Genomic DNA, 13,811 nt, shown 5'->3' with positions numbered 1-13,811 from the left:
TTAACGATCGATTTCGGCTGGGAGGGGGAGGGAATCGTATTGTTGCCGTTTGGGTGTGTAAACTATCGTGAAAAATCGTTAAAATCGTGAGCCGGCACACTAAACCCCCCTAAAACCCACCCCGACCCTTTAAATTAAATCTCCCACCCTCCCGAACCCCCCCCCAATGCTTTAAATTACCTGGGGATCCGGCGGTGGTCCAGAACGGCGGCGGTCCGGAACGGCCCCCTCAATAGAATCGTGTTGTCTTCAGCCGGCGCCATTTTTCAAAATGGCCGCCGCAAAATGGCGGCGGCCATAGAAAAAAATGATTCGACGCAGGAGGTCGTTCCGGACCCCCGCTGGACTTTTGGCAAGTCTTGTGGGGGTCAGGAGGCCCCCCCAAGCTGGCCAAAATTTTCCTGGGAGTCCAGCGGGGTTCCGGGAGCGATTTCTTGCCGCAAATCGTTTTCGTACGGAAAATGGCGCCGGCAGGAGATCGACTGCAGGAGGTCGTTCAGCGGGGGTTCCGGACCGCCGCTGGACTCCCAGGAAAATTTTGGCCAGCTTGGGGGGGCCTCCTGACCCCCACAAGACTTGCCAAAAGTCCAGCGGGGGTCCGGAATGACCTCCTGCGTCGAATCGTTTTTGTCTATGGCCGCCGCCATTTTGCGGCGGCCATTTTGAAAAATGGCGCCGGCTGAAGACAACACGATTCTATTGAGGGGGCCGTTCCGGACCGCCGCCGTTCTGGACCACCGCCGGATCCCCAGGTAATTTAAAGCATTGGGGGGGGGGGTTCGGGAGGGTGGGGGATTTAATTTAAAGGGTCGGGGGTGGGTTTTAGGGGGTTTTAGTGTGCCGGTTTTCCTGCCCTCCCCCTTCCCCCGATTTACGATTTTTTAACGATAAATCGGGGGAATTGGTATTGTATCGTGGCCCTAACGATTTTTGACGATTTAAAATATATCGGACGATATTTTAAATCGTCAAAAAACGATTCACATCCCTAATGCCTCGCTACTTAACTGTTTTTGTTGATGGCTACTTTCAGTTCTCTACAGTTATAATATTTTAATATCTTTCCTGTCTTCCAAGCCCATGTTTTTTGCTCCCTGTTTAATGTAACTTTATCTTCTATACAGTTGTTAAATGGTTTCCCCTTGTTCCATTGTAAACTGGTACGATAAGACTTGGTCTTGAGCATCGGTATAGTAAAAGAACCTAAATAAATAAATAAAATATATCTGCTTTTTGGGGCATTGATCCCTGTGGGCACATCATAATTTCAACTGTCACCAGTATCTTCTTTTCTGCGGGGCCTGGGACCCCTACGGACGCATCATAAATCCATTCCGCCACTGCCATCTTCTTGCAGAGGCTGTATCCCAGTATTACATCAGCCTGTGACAGGGGTCTCTTCACTTCAGTTGTGTGGCTAAAGAAAAGAGGTTGCTGTCAGCCGGGCTGCACAGCTAAAGAAAAGAGGCCGCTGTCAGCTGAGCCGCATGGCTGAAAAGAAGAGGCCCCTGTCACCGGGCCATGAGACTAAAAAGAGAAGGCCAGACAGCCCAAATGACAGCGGCCTCTTCTCTTCAGCCAAGCGGCCTGGCCAACAGGGGCCTCTTCTCTTCAGCTGGGTGGCTCAGCCAACAGGGGCCTCTTTCTTTTCTGTCGCACAGCCCCACTGACAGGGATCTCCTTTTACACAGCCCAGCCCACAGTGGCTTCTTCTTTTCCTCCATACGGCCCAACACAAGTTATCTCCATAACCACGTGACTGGCTTGACTGGCCCACTGGGGTATGCCTGAAGCCCTGATAAGCCAATCATCCCCTGCACATATGTTAGGAAATTGTTATTTATAGACTTCCTCCAGCACTTTGTAAACTTACACCTGATCTAGGGAGTCTCTGCACTGTGGACCCAAAAAGAGTTTGGTTGACAAGTGACATTTCAACAGCACAAAGAGAGAGGAATTGAACAGCCACTTGTTTAAAACTGACAAGTTGAAAGTCTGTAATGCTCAGTCACACACTGACCTTAGTGGAAAGGACATATTATAGGCATGCCACATTAGCAGGCCTCTACAGCACGGAGAGAGAAACCTGGGCCCTGCCACCATGGCTTGTTGACCTAAATGTGCAAGCCACTTGTCATGTTACCAATACAGTCACATTCCTGACAGCCCCCCAGTCACTGCCATTTTCTGTAACTGGAAAGGGATGACAGAAAGAAGTACAGCTCTTATCTATTAGCCACCTGTCCCCATAAAGGCAAACTTCAAATTATTCAAACAGGCCAGATTTCCTAAATATAAAGGAATCCTCCATAGCTCCCAGCTACCTGGCGAGTGCATCAAGGATGTGCAGTCGAATGTCACAGACCACGTGCACATCGATGTAGTGGAAGAGCTTTCTACTTATGTAGATCTCTTCCCTGTGAGGGGGTGGGATCATGGCTATGTGAGTGCATTTGGAAATTTTGCTATGGCATAAATGCCTCTCTTCAAGTCTAGTAAGTCTTGTCTTTCATGAGGGAATCTTATATAATGATTAATGCAGCTTAATAGAGCTCTTATGACCTGGCCCAGACAGCAGGAAAAAGATTTTTGCAAAGTTCCCCTGATGACCCCCGACATTTGTTTGGAATGAACCAAATTTCATAACATTCAGGATGCACAATAGCTTGGTGAGGCCTGGTATAGCGTGGGATCTTTCTGTGATTGGATCCAGGTCCCCTCTGAATTTTCAATATAATTCCATGGTAGCTTGGGAGCTCAGGTGATATCTCATAACCATGGGGTCATCTGGTATTCCCAGCAATATGGTGTGGGGATGAAACCTCTGCCGCCTGCATACCCTCATGTATGGCAAGCCTGATGTGGGCCATCCTGCTCCAACAGCAGGCCTTGAAGCTCTAGCGTTTGTCCATGTACTTCCCTAGGAGGTATTTGAACCTCCCTTGCTTGTTGTAGGAGTTATAGTTGTTGTTATTGTTGTCATTGGTAAGAACTCTGAAGCAGCCAGTGTCCCACTAATAGTATACCTCCGCCTAACATTCTTACTTTAGGAAGACAGGGCAGGTAACAAAAAGTGTTTTTATTGGCTCACCAGGGCTGTTGGGTAGGTGTGTCAGAGAGAAGGCCTCATTTTATTGTGCATGCTAAATCCTGCTATCCCTGGATAACATCCGCTATGGAGCAATAAAAACGTTTTTGCCACCCTATCACAAATCAAAGTAGTATTTTTATTTCCCCCATTAAATCCAGTGTTAGTATGCAATATTTTACCATGAAAAGCATTGGGAGTCCTTCATTTGCAAAATTATTTTGATTTTGCATACTCGATAATTAGTGCGCCCTAATGCGGCTTAATGAATGACCTGCTTAGTTGCCCATTTATTTAATTTTCATTTCATTTATTATATTTGTAAACTGTTTCTCTGATACAATAGCCCAAAGCAGTGTACAAATCTTAGCAATTATACAATACATAAAAACCATTCATAATAAATTACAATAAAATAAAACAATCCACAACTAAAATAAAACAAAAACATACATACATAAAACACTATGTTGCCGTCTGTTGAATAAGTTGTTATTGATTTCAGTTCTCTTCTCTACTTTTCTTATTCAATATCATCTTGATATTAACTAGGTCTTTAATCCTATAAAAAACCACAAAAGAATGAGTTCTACACTAAGCACCACTGGGAAAGAATTCCACAAATGTGGCTGCTGAAAAAGCTCTATTTTGTAAATGTACATGATGAAATGCCTATGTTGAAGAAAGCTGAAACTGAAATTTCTGATTAGATCTTACCACACATCCACTAGTACTGTATACTAACATAACCAACCCCTCAACAGAGGCACAGTAACTTCACAGCATTTTAAAAGTGATTACCAAGCACTTAAATTGGTAACGTTGAGTATAGAAACTATGAGGTCTTCACCAGATGGCCCTAGTCTCCATCCCTCATGTTGTAGTCATCTATATTATAGGCTATTTCATTCAATTTCTCTCCCCCAGAGGCTGAGGAATAGGCAGTCTGTTAGGCAATTAGGAGGGATTAGACCATGTGACAAGGAGGCAGTGTAGCTTTGAATTCAGAGAAAAAAGACATGTGCTCAGTGTGCTGTCCACAGTTGGCCCTCAGCTTAGCAAATGAAAGGAGAGACACTGTCCTACCAGTCTTGGTATTAGACTGGAGCGAAGAGGGATTTAGAGAGATGATAGTTTTTTTCTAGTTTTGCTGGTTTTGACCTATCCAGCTATAAACCCCTCTTCAGAGGTGCAGGAAGGAATCTGTATACCCCTTTGCCCCTTCAAGAGGAGGTTGCAGAGACCTGTGAATTAGATTAAGTATTTTCTAAAATTGAGTTTCCAACTTTGGGAAGGAAGTATTTTTACTTTCCTCTTCCTTGCCCAGATCTGGACTGTAATATCTGTTCGGGAACTGGCCGTGCCTTCAGGAAGGTCACAAGCTATTCTTTCAAAGAGGAGATTGGAGAAGAAGACCATCCAGAGACCCCCAATCAGAGTTTCCATTCTGGGACATAGGAAACAGGCAGGTGAAGATCAGGAGTGGCCCTTCTGGAAATCAAGTACAGTGTAGTCCACAAGGTCAAATGTACTTGATAAGTCCAATAATACAAGATAACAGGTCTCCCCAACATGTAAAAGTGGAAATACGTCATCAATAGTGCAGTAATAACCATCTCCATTCTACATCCTGAAAGGAAACCCACTTGTGCCATGTCCAACTTATCATATGACTCACAAAAACTGGATACCTGTTTAGTCATGATCCTTTCTATCAATTTAGCAACAAAAGGTAAATTAGGTACTGGTCTATAATTGCTGCAGACCACTGGATCCAAGTTATTTCTTTTCAAAATTTGTGAAACTACAGTTTCCTTCAATATAGCTGGCATATCCCCTGTACTTAAAGAAGATCAAACTTAACAGGATCAGCAGAACCTCTTCAGGTAATGTCTAGATCCATGCCCATTTTATTTAATCCAATCTAAAATTTAAAGGGTTTAATCTGGGTTAGATTTTGCTTGAGTTCAAACATGGAAGGTAGGTCAAATGTCACCATCATATCATGTCTTAACCCATCTAACACATGCATCTTCACCTCCTCTATACCTCCTCTTAAATCTTCTCTTCAAAGAAGGAAGCCATCATCTATTAGTATGGTAAATTTTCAAAACTCATAGAAGCATCCACTTCACATCCTAAGAATGATTTAACCACTTTGGGCCCGATATTCAAATGGGAAATAGCTGGATAAGTAGCATTTATCCAGCTATCTAGTGGCTGCTGAATATCTGAGTAAACTCAGCAGCCGCTAGTGAGCCAGACAAGTCATTTATCCTGCTATCTTTTAGCCGGAGGAAAAGTGAGTGGGCAATGGGCGGATCGGGGCAATGCTACTTACTGGATAATTTATCCAGCTAAGGAATGATATTGATGCTTAGCCCGATAAGTTAACCAGCCAATTCTAGAACTGCAATTGATCATGTCTAGACTTAGCCTGATAACACTTAGCCGGCTAAGCAATGCTTTGTATGCAGATATTCAGTGGCATAGCCATTAGGGATGTGAATCGTTTTAGGACGATTAAAATTATCGTCCGATAATTTTAATATCGTCTTAAACCGTTATGGAACACAATACAATAGAGATTCTAACGATTTATCGTTATAAATCGTTAGAATCGTGAGCCGGCACACTAAAACCCCCTAAAACCCACCCCCGACCCTTTAAATTAAATCCCCCACCCTCCCGAACCCCCCCCAAATGACTTAAATAACCTGCGGGTCCAGCGGCGGTCCGGAACGGCAGCGGTCCGGAACGGGCTCCTGCTCCTGAATCTTGTTGTCTTCAGCCGGCGCCATTTTCCAAAATGGCGCCGAAAAATGGCGGCGGCCATAGACGAACACGATTGGACGGCAGGAGGTCCTTCCGGACCCCCGCTGGACTTTTGGCAAGTCTCGTGGGGGTCAGGAGGCCCCCCACAAGCTGGCCAAAAGTTCCTGGAGGTCCAGCGGGGGTCAGGGAGCGATTTCCCGCCGCGAATCGTTTTCGTACGGAAAATGGCGCCGGCAGGAGATCGACTGCAGGAGGTTGTTCAGCAAGGCGCCGGAACCCTCGCTGAACGACCTCCTGCAGTCGATCTCCTGCCGGCGCCATTTTCCGTACGAAAACGATTCGCGGCGGGAAATCGCTCCCTGACCCCCGCTGGACCTCCAGGAACTTTTGGCCAGCTTGTGGGGGGCCTCCTGACCCCCACGAGACTTGCCAAAAGTCCAGCGGGGGTCCGGAAGGACCTCCTGCCGTCCAATCGTGTTCGTCTATGGCCGCCGCCATTTTTCGGCGCCATTTTGGAAAATGGCGCCGGCTGAAGACAACAAGATTCAGGAGCAGGAGCCCGTTCCGGACCGCTGCCGTTCCGGACCGCCGCTGGACCCGCAGGTTATTTAAGTCATTTGGGGGGGGGTCGGGAGAGTGGGGGATTTAATTTAAAGGGTCGGGGGTGGGTTTTAGGGGGTTTTAATGTGCCGGTTTTGCGATTTTTTCGATTTTTCACGATTTTTCACGATTTTTCACGATATTTTACCCCCCAAACGGCAACAATACGATTCCCTCCCCCTCCCAGCCGAAATCGATCGTTAAGACGATCGAGACACGATTCACATCCCTAATAGCCATGCCCCTAAATATCTGTGTAACTTAGCCAGAGAAGTGTTATCCAGATAAGTTACTCAGCCTGCAGGGTTTTGAATATCTACCCCTTTAAACATACATTCAGATTATTATCCACTTTTTGTATCACCCTAGAATTGTATTTTTTTTTCTTAGTTTCCTCAATATATGGAAAATAAACTGGCAGTTTTCCTCTACCCTAGCCTATCCTCAGGCTTGCCTGATTTTTTTCCACTGGTGCTGCAAATGCTGAAGGTTCCTTTTGATCTCTGCCAACCCCTTTGTAAACCAGGGGAAATGAGCCTTTTCTGACTCCATTTACATTCTTCTCTCCTTACATTATCAAATGTAATCAATGTATTAACATACATTATTAGCCATTAGGCCACAGTGAGATTATTTGGGTCTATTGACTAACAACACATGTTAATGCACTTAGTGCAATTTGGCAAATAGACTCCTTAGCTGGTTAGGGCTTAAAATCAGTGCTAACTGGTTAAGTTCATTAAAAAGCCTGCACAAGCTAGTAATCTTCCCTCCCAATCCTCCTGCAAAAAAAAAAAAGTTCCAGCCACAGAGATCTCACCTCCCTCCCTTGCTCTCTTCAGCTGTCAAAAAAGTGCTTTCTGTTTAACCAGTAAAAAAGGGAGTTCTAAAAATATATCTTAGTTTACCTGGCTTGCTGTGTGTTTTTGAGGCTCCTCAGAGTAAATTTTATTTTAATAAAAGCAAGGTGTTACCTCTGTGGTTTTCAGCTCTGCTTCAGCTCAGGGAAATTGCTGTTCTACATGGGAAGCTGAAGAATGTTTTTCCCCACAGAGCAGTGAGCAGTGCTGTGCTGGTCAGGATAGCTGCAGGATCTGTGCTGTCTCTCACGGCACTGGAGGAAAATTTGCTGTTGCTACCGTGATTGCAGGAGAGACAAAGACTACCGTAGATGTGCTAGTTTTAGCAGAGGCCGCCCTGGAAGCGCTCCTGGTGCTATGGGAGAGTTATGTCCAATGCTGGGGGTCCCACGCAAGTCCCTGGAATTGCAGGAAGTGAAGGCCAGGCTGCCCTTGTCTCAGATGAGGTCATTTCCAGTTCCCTTGTGTCAGTCATGGCCAAAATTAAAAGTCTAAAACAAACAGATCAAGAAAGTCAAAATTAAATTAAAAAAAAAAAGCAAACCCTGAACTGAGGTCAGGGAATCCCTGGGAGGGTACCATGAAAATTTCAGTGCTGAGTTTTAAAAATGGCATCCGAACCAATAAAAGTGATTACACATAAAAAAAAAAATACACTAAACCAAAATAAACCAAACACATCTGGGGAGGGGGGAAGGGGGTGTTCTGAACCCCAAGACTGGTATCAGATGGAGTTTTTAGGGAATTTAAATGCTCAAACTCGTGGCATTCCTTAACACCTAAATAAAGGTTTCAAACATCATAAAAAAAAAAGGGAAAATAAGATTAAAGAGCCAAGAAGGCATCTATGGAAGAGTTGAAAATCCAAATGGTAAACTTTAATTGTGTGAAATTTATTTATTTATTTATTTATTTATTTATTTATTTATTCATTTAGTATTTTTCTATACCGGCATTCACGGAGTTCGTATCATGTCGGTTTACATAAAACAAGGGGTGAGAAATACATTATAACGTAAATAACTAATAACATAAGAGTATACATTAAAAAGTAAAACAAGTGCATGGAAGAAAAAGTTACAATAAAACGGGGGTCATTCTAACTGGGATTAGAGTTAGAGGAAAGATAAAAAGTTTAACCAAAATTGTATTTTAATTTTAAACAGAATTGCTGCATAAAAGCCTTTAAAAACAGTTGTTCTATCAAATCTGTGTGAAAAATGTCAGTTGAAATTTATTGTAAAATTTGGCTCCACTCCAGTAATTTTTGCTAATCCAATCCAGGATCCACTCTGAAGCAGTGTTGGCAGATTTCCAAGCGTTCTGGTGAGAGAGGAAACAATGTGAAGAGGATGGGTAAGAACACTGCAAGTCAAGCAGTGATTTGCCATGAGGCACTCGAGCAGTCAGTGGCGTGGTTCAGCCAGTGAAAAGCATACAGCAAATCTGGCGAAGTTTAAGGTGCACTTTTTTACAGTGATCTTAAAGACCACAAGTGGCAGAAGACAATAGAACAGTCTCCTTGAACTAAGGTAGTCTCTAAGCTTTGAGTATAAGCAGTTTACCAACCTTTCAGATATGTCCTCAGTCAGTATGCTGGGACTCCATCTGCTCCCTGAGGCCACTCCAACCTGTCTAGGTCCTTAGGTTGGACTCCTCCCAGGATATCTTGGGGAGACAAGCTTAAGGAAGACCAGGCAGGATATCTGAGCCTGGTCCTTTAAGGTAGTTAGGGAGATGCCTATATACTCCCTTACATATCCCACCCTTCTCAGCTCAGCCTTGCTGGGATGAGCAACCCTTTGTACATGGGAAACCTCCCTTGACAGAGAATCAACTGCAGAGTACTGTCTCTCGTGTGGCATTAGCTCCCGGTCAATGGACATCTTTGTCCAAATTTCTTCTGGGTTATTATGACCTTTTCGGCTTCTTCTGATCCTCAGATCTTCTCCAGCATACTTTTCAGTCATAGACTTGTGAGTAGTTTGGACTCCCTTTGTTGGGAGTGGTATCCGGGTGATTACCTCATCCCTCCAGACCTGTGAATGGACCTTACCCTTCCCCAGGATATATTTGTCTTGATGGCGTCACCGCTGTGGCTTTTGAGGTTTAGCATCCTTATGAACGAGTTCCAGTTCCTCCCTTGCAAAGGGCTCTTAAACCGCCAGCTCTTCGAGGTCACAGCTTTGTGGAACTGTTGTATGCTAATCCAAATAGGCTTTGAAACATGGGAAATCCCATCCAATAATCACAAGGTAAGGTAACCAGGGAATTACTCCAACTTCCATCATCCCTTGACTGGCCAGGGTCTTCAGGTATACCTGGCTAGTGGGATATCATTGATGGTCCCCATGAACACATGCCAATGTCATTACTTTTCCAACTTCAAAATGGATCCGTTTCAGCAAATTAATCTGCACCAGTGTTTTTACACTACTGGAGTCCATTAACACTTGGGTGTGAACCCCATTTAGCTCCACTGGTATCACACATTTAGAGGCTCCCTGGCTAGAGACATCTACTAAACTGTAACAGTAAGAAGTTACCACATTAGTGCCCATTGTCTCCAGTTCCCTGTGGGAATAGTCTCTTGCAAAGTGTCCTCGCTCCCCACAATGGAAGCATGTCAGCCCAACTGAAGGTTGTCGCTGGAGTGACCAGTTTAGTCAGGCCTGACCCGGAGGCTTCGGGCTCTGCTGTTCCCTCTCTGTTGAGGGGTTTCTCTCAGCAGGATGGTGGTACGGGCATAGTCTGGGCCTGATGGTATACTTCTACTATCAAAACCAAAAACAATTGTTACACTGGTAATTAATTCATATGAATTAATCTCGCCAAATATATGTAGGCCCCTCACTCTAAGGGTCTGTCAAAGTCATACAGACTCCTAATTAGGTATAGGGCCACCTTGCTTTAATTGTAAACTATTTAAATTTTTGAACTTTTTTGCAGTTTTTTCTTTTTTTAAAATGTCAAGCAAAATGATCACTACTGGGCATTAAATCACCGCTGTTCATAGCACAAAAGATACGAGAGGAACCGCAATACTCATCTGTTGCCAAATTTTGGAGACCAGCCAAAATTTGGCAACAGATGAGTATTGCGGTTCCTCTCGTATCTTTTGTGCTATGAACAGCGGTGATTTAATGCCCAGTAGTGATCATTTTGCTTGACATTTTAAAAAAAGAAAAAACTGCAAAAAAGTTCAAAAATTTAAATAGTTTACAATTAAAGCAAGGTGGCCCTATACCTAATTAGGAGTCTGTATGACTTTGACAGACCCTTAGAGTGAGGGGCCTACATATATTTGGCGAGATTAATTCATATGAATTAATTACCAGTGTAACAATTGTTTTTGGTTTTGTGGGTTCACATATAAGGTACGCTGGAATACAGTGTGTGAAAGGGTAGAGGTTTGTGATACTTCTACTATCGCCAGGGTTTTTTCCATCTTTAGTGTTGCGAGCATGGACCCTTGGCCTGAGGTGGTATTGGTGCTAACTGTGGAAGGAGAACCCCCACAGGTCCCCCACCGTCAGGAGGTGAGGCCAGACAGGAAGCAGAGGCCAGCAGGAGCTTCGCCACTACCAGCCCATGTTCCCCGCAGGTTGAGCCCTTAGGTGCCGAAGCCAGCTGGTCTTAAGTGGGCCTCTCTGACTGCCAGAGCTTGCCTTATATACCCAGAGCTGCTGACATCATCATTAGGGGCCACGGGAGCTTTTACCACCCCGGCTCCTTTAAATCCCCAACAGGGTCCACGGTCAGAGGTAATGTATTTAGGGAGTCCATGTAGCCAGAACACGTGGACACAGTCTGGTAAGTACATTTCCCAGGTAGATAGCCCACCTATCTTCAGGCCAGCCTGCCAGCCTTGCAGTATGCTCAGAGTTCTTCAAGAACCTCTCTGAATCCTCTCCCAGGATCATCTTGAGGAGGGTTGGTGACACTGGCGGTGGACAGGCCACAGCAGTTTGTACCACCTGGGCTATCTGCATAAGCATGGTATTTGCTCCATCACCTGTGTTAGTAACACTTCCTGCTGTGTAATTTGTGCTTACAGGGCACTCTGCAGCTGCTGTTAGCCAGTAGCAAGAATTTGTATCACTTGCTCCATTTTAAATTATTTTCCAGGAGTAGAAGAGCAAACAAACAAACAAAAAAAACCTGCTGGCCTCTCTGGCCCTTACTTACTGCTTGACCCATCTCTAACCAGACTGGGATAGGCCCCTTGGCCTGTACACAAGCTGGGTTGGAGCTGGGAGGGGCCCCAGGAAAAGAGAATAAGAAAAAAAAAATCTGCACATTTTTTTTTCTTTAGTACTCAGCAGAACCACACCCTTTCTTTAGATGCTAAGAAGCAGTACAGCAAATAAACTGTTCCTCTTCATAGTCCTCCCTAGAGCCTGGGTTTTTCATCTGTGCCCCACTTATAGGATCCCACATAGGTCACCATATGTGGCACTCTAGCAGACAGTGACATGTTTAGTCAGAGAAAAGCACATAGAAACTCTGTCTGTGCTTAAAGTGCTCTTTATTTACAATAATCTTACAGACACACAAATGGTAACAGACAATAGAAGACTCCTTGAACTCAGGCAGTCTCTAAGCTTTAAGTATAAGCAGTTTACCAACCTTATAGATAAGTCCACAGTCGGTACCCTGGGACTCCTTCAACTCCCTGGGGCCCTCTACCCTGTCTAGGCCTTCAGGTTTTAAGCTCAGGGGTTAGACTCCTCCCTCCTGCCAGGATACCTTGGGGAACCTAAGCTTAAGGAGGACTGGGCGGGATATCTGAGTCCAGTCCTTTAAGATAGATTGAGAGAGACAACTATACACTCCCTCACAGTCCAGATTAAAACATTTGAGACCCAAACTACTAGTTTAAAACCCAGTAAAATTAATTATCCTTTACTGCCAACTAAAGCAGAAAGATTTTGAATAGTTTATTTTAACCTAAGTACCAGACTGAAGCATCACCCTTGGACTATTTTCTAGTGATGTCAGTTAGGGAGTAGGGATATCTCTTGAAAAAAAAAAGTCAGTTTGAGAAGAGTTTAGAGAGGGACACACACTTGGGGACTGCTCAGCCACAGATGTGCTTGGCAGCTTCTCTTTCACAGAGATTGTTAGTGCCAATTGAAAGCTTAAGAACACAGAGAGATCATTTTAGGACACTGATGTGTGAATGTGGTTGTGTAAGTGAAGTGTTTTAAAGTGTTACATTTTTAAATTGGATCTGCCAAAGTGAGACATATGATAGTGTCAATTAATGAATAACACCTATGATGCTTGAACCCGGATAACAATTCCAGAGGCTATATCTCAAATTTCTAGTTAGATGGACACTGAAGCTATTTCATAAGATTTACTCTCCAGGGCTTCCTGCATGGGGAGAAAGTGTCCTTTCAAGAATCTCACATTGCTCTTTACTTTTCCCATAGTTACGTTTCTTGAACACAGCACTGATAATCTCAGCCTAGAAAATAATGAAGTCACTACTCAATAGAACACATGAGAATTGTTTAGTGGTTTCCAACTTTTCAAGGATGAATAATTCAATGATGAATTAAAGTCTTTACAGATGTGTACTTCAGTTTCAAGTTGATACAAATGTTTGCTTTTAGCAAGTTTTTGACTTCTTACAGTTTTTCTTAATTTCAAATGTAATTCCAATTGAATTAGTTCTTTTAATTACTTGATTTCTTTCCTCCCATTGGCATATAGAGCATGTGTGGTACTTCCTTCACAATGTAGGTGAAGTATCAAAAAAATGTACTTTTAAAGTGTTAAGTCTTTTATCTCCTACCTCCTCCTGTAGTATCAAGGGTGATACCTTTTTTTTTCTCCTCTTTCTCCCAATCTTCAGTATTTATTTATTTATTTATTTATTTATTTAAGGGTTTTTTATATACCGAGGCACGTTTGCAAAACATCACCTCGGTTCACAATGTAACATAACCTAGCAACAAGCTTTACAATAATATAAATTTTTTAACAAGGAGTCAGTTAACAGGGGCTGGAGGAAATAATACATGGATTATATACATATGTACATTTTTTTTTTTTTTAAACAATAGAGTTAATCAAAGCAGTTAGGTTATTGGCGGGGGGGGGGGGTTATTAGGAGTAAGAAGGTGGAGGAGAGGGAGACCCACAAGAAGTGGGGAGGAGGGAGAAATGATATAATTGGGCGTTAATCAGTCGGGTGGTCATATCGTAGCTTTGGAGGGGAGTCCGTTAGTTAGTCAGGGTAAGCTAGTTTGAACAGCCAGGTTTTGAGATTGTGTTTGAATTTTTTGTGGCAGGGTTCCTGGCGTAAATGGGGAGGCATTTTATTCCAGTGGGAGGTTCCTGCTATAATGAATGAGCGCTCTCTAAATGTGACATGCTTCATGAGTTTAGGAGAGGGTGTTTGGAGTTTGGCCTGGTGTTGCATTCTTGTTGGTCTAGTCGGAATGTGGAATGAGAAATATTCTGGGAACCATTGCATG

General features: G+C 43.7%; 1 long non-coding RNA gene across 1 annotated transcript; it reads right to left on the bottom strand.

The window, feature by feature from the left end:
- Positions 1 to 3,403: 3,403 nt before the first annotated feature.
- On the bottom strand, positions 3,404 to 12,001 carry LOC115088830. The gene is made up of 3 exons (XR_003855919.1): positions 11,953 to 12,001; positions 7,438 to 7,814; positions 3,404 to 3,650 (listed from the first exon to the last, which is right to left on the bottom strand). It is a non-coding gene; the product is annotated as an uncharacterized LOC115088830 (long non-coding RNA).
- Between the last annotated feature and the right edge of the window lie 1,810 nt (positions 12,002 to 13,811).

The sequence above is a fragment of the Rhinatrema bivittatum genome, chromosome 3 (genome assembly GCF_901001135.1).
Source record: "Rhinatrema bivittatum chromosome 3, aRhiBiv1.1, whole genome shotgun sequence".
Lineage (NCBI taxonomy): Eukaryota > Metazoa > Chordata > Amphibia > Gymnophiona > Rhinatrematidae > Rhinatrema > Rhinatrema bivittatum.
Note: the sequence above shows the minus strand (reverse complement) of the source record. Positions and strands in the feature narration are given on the sequence as shown.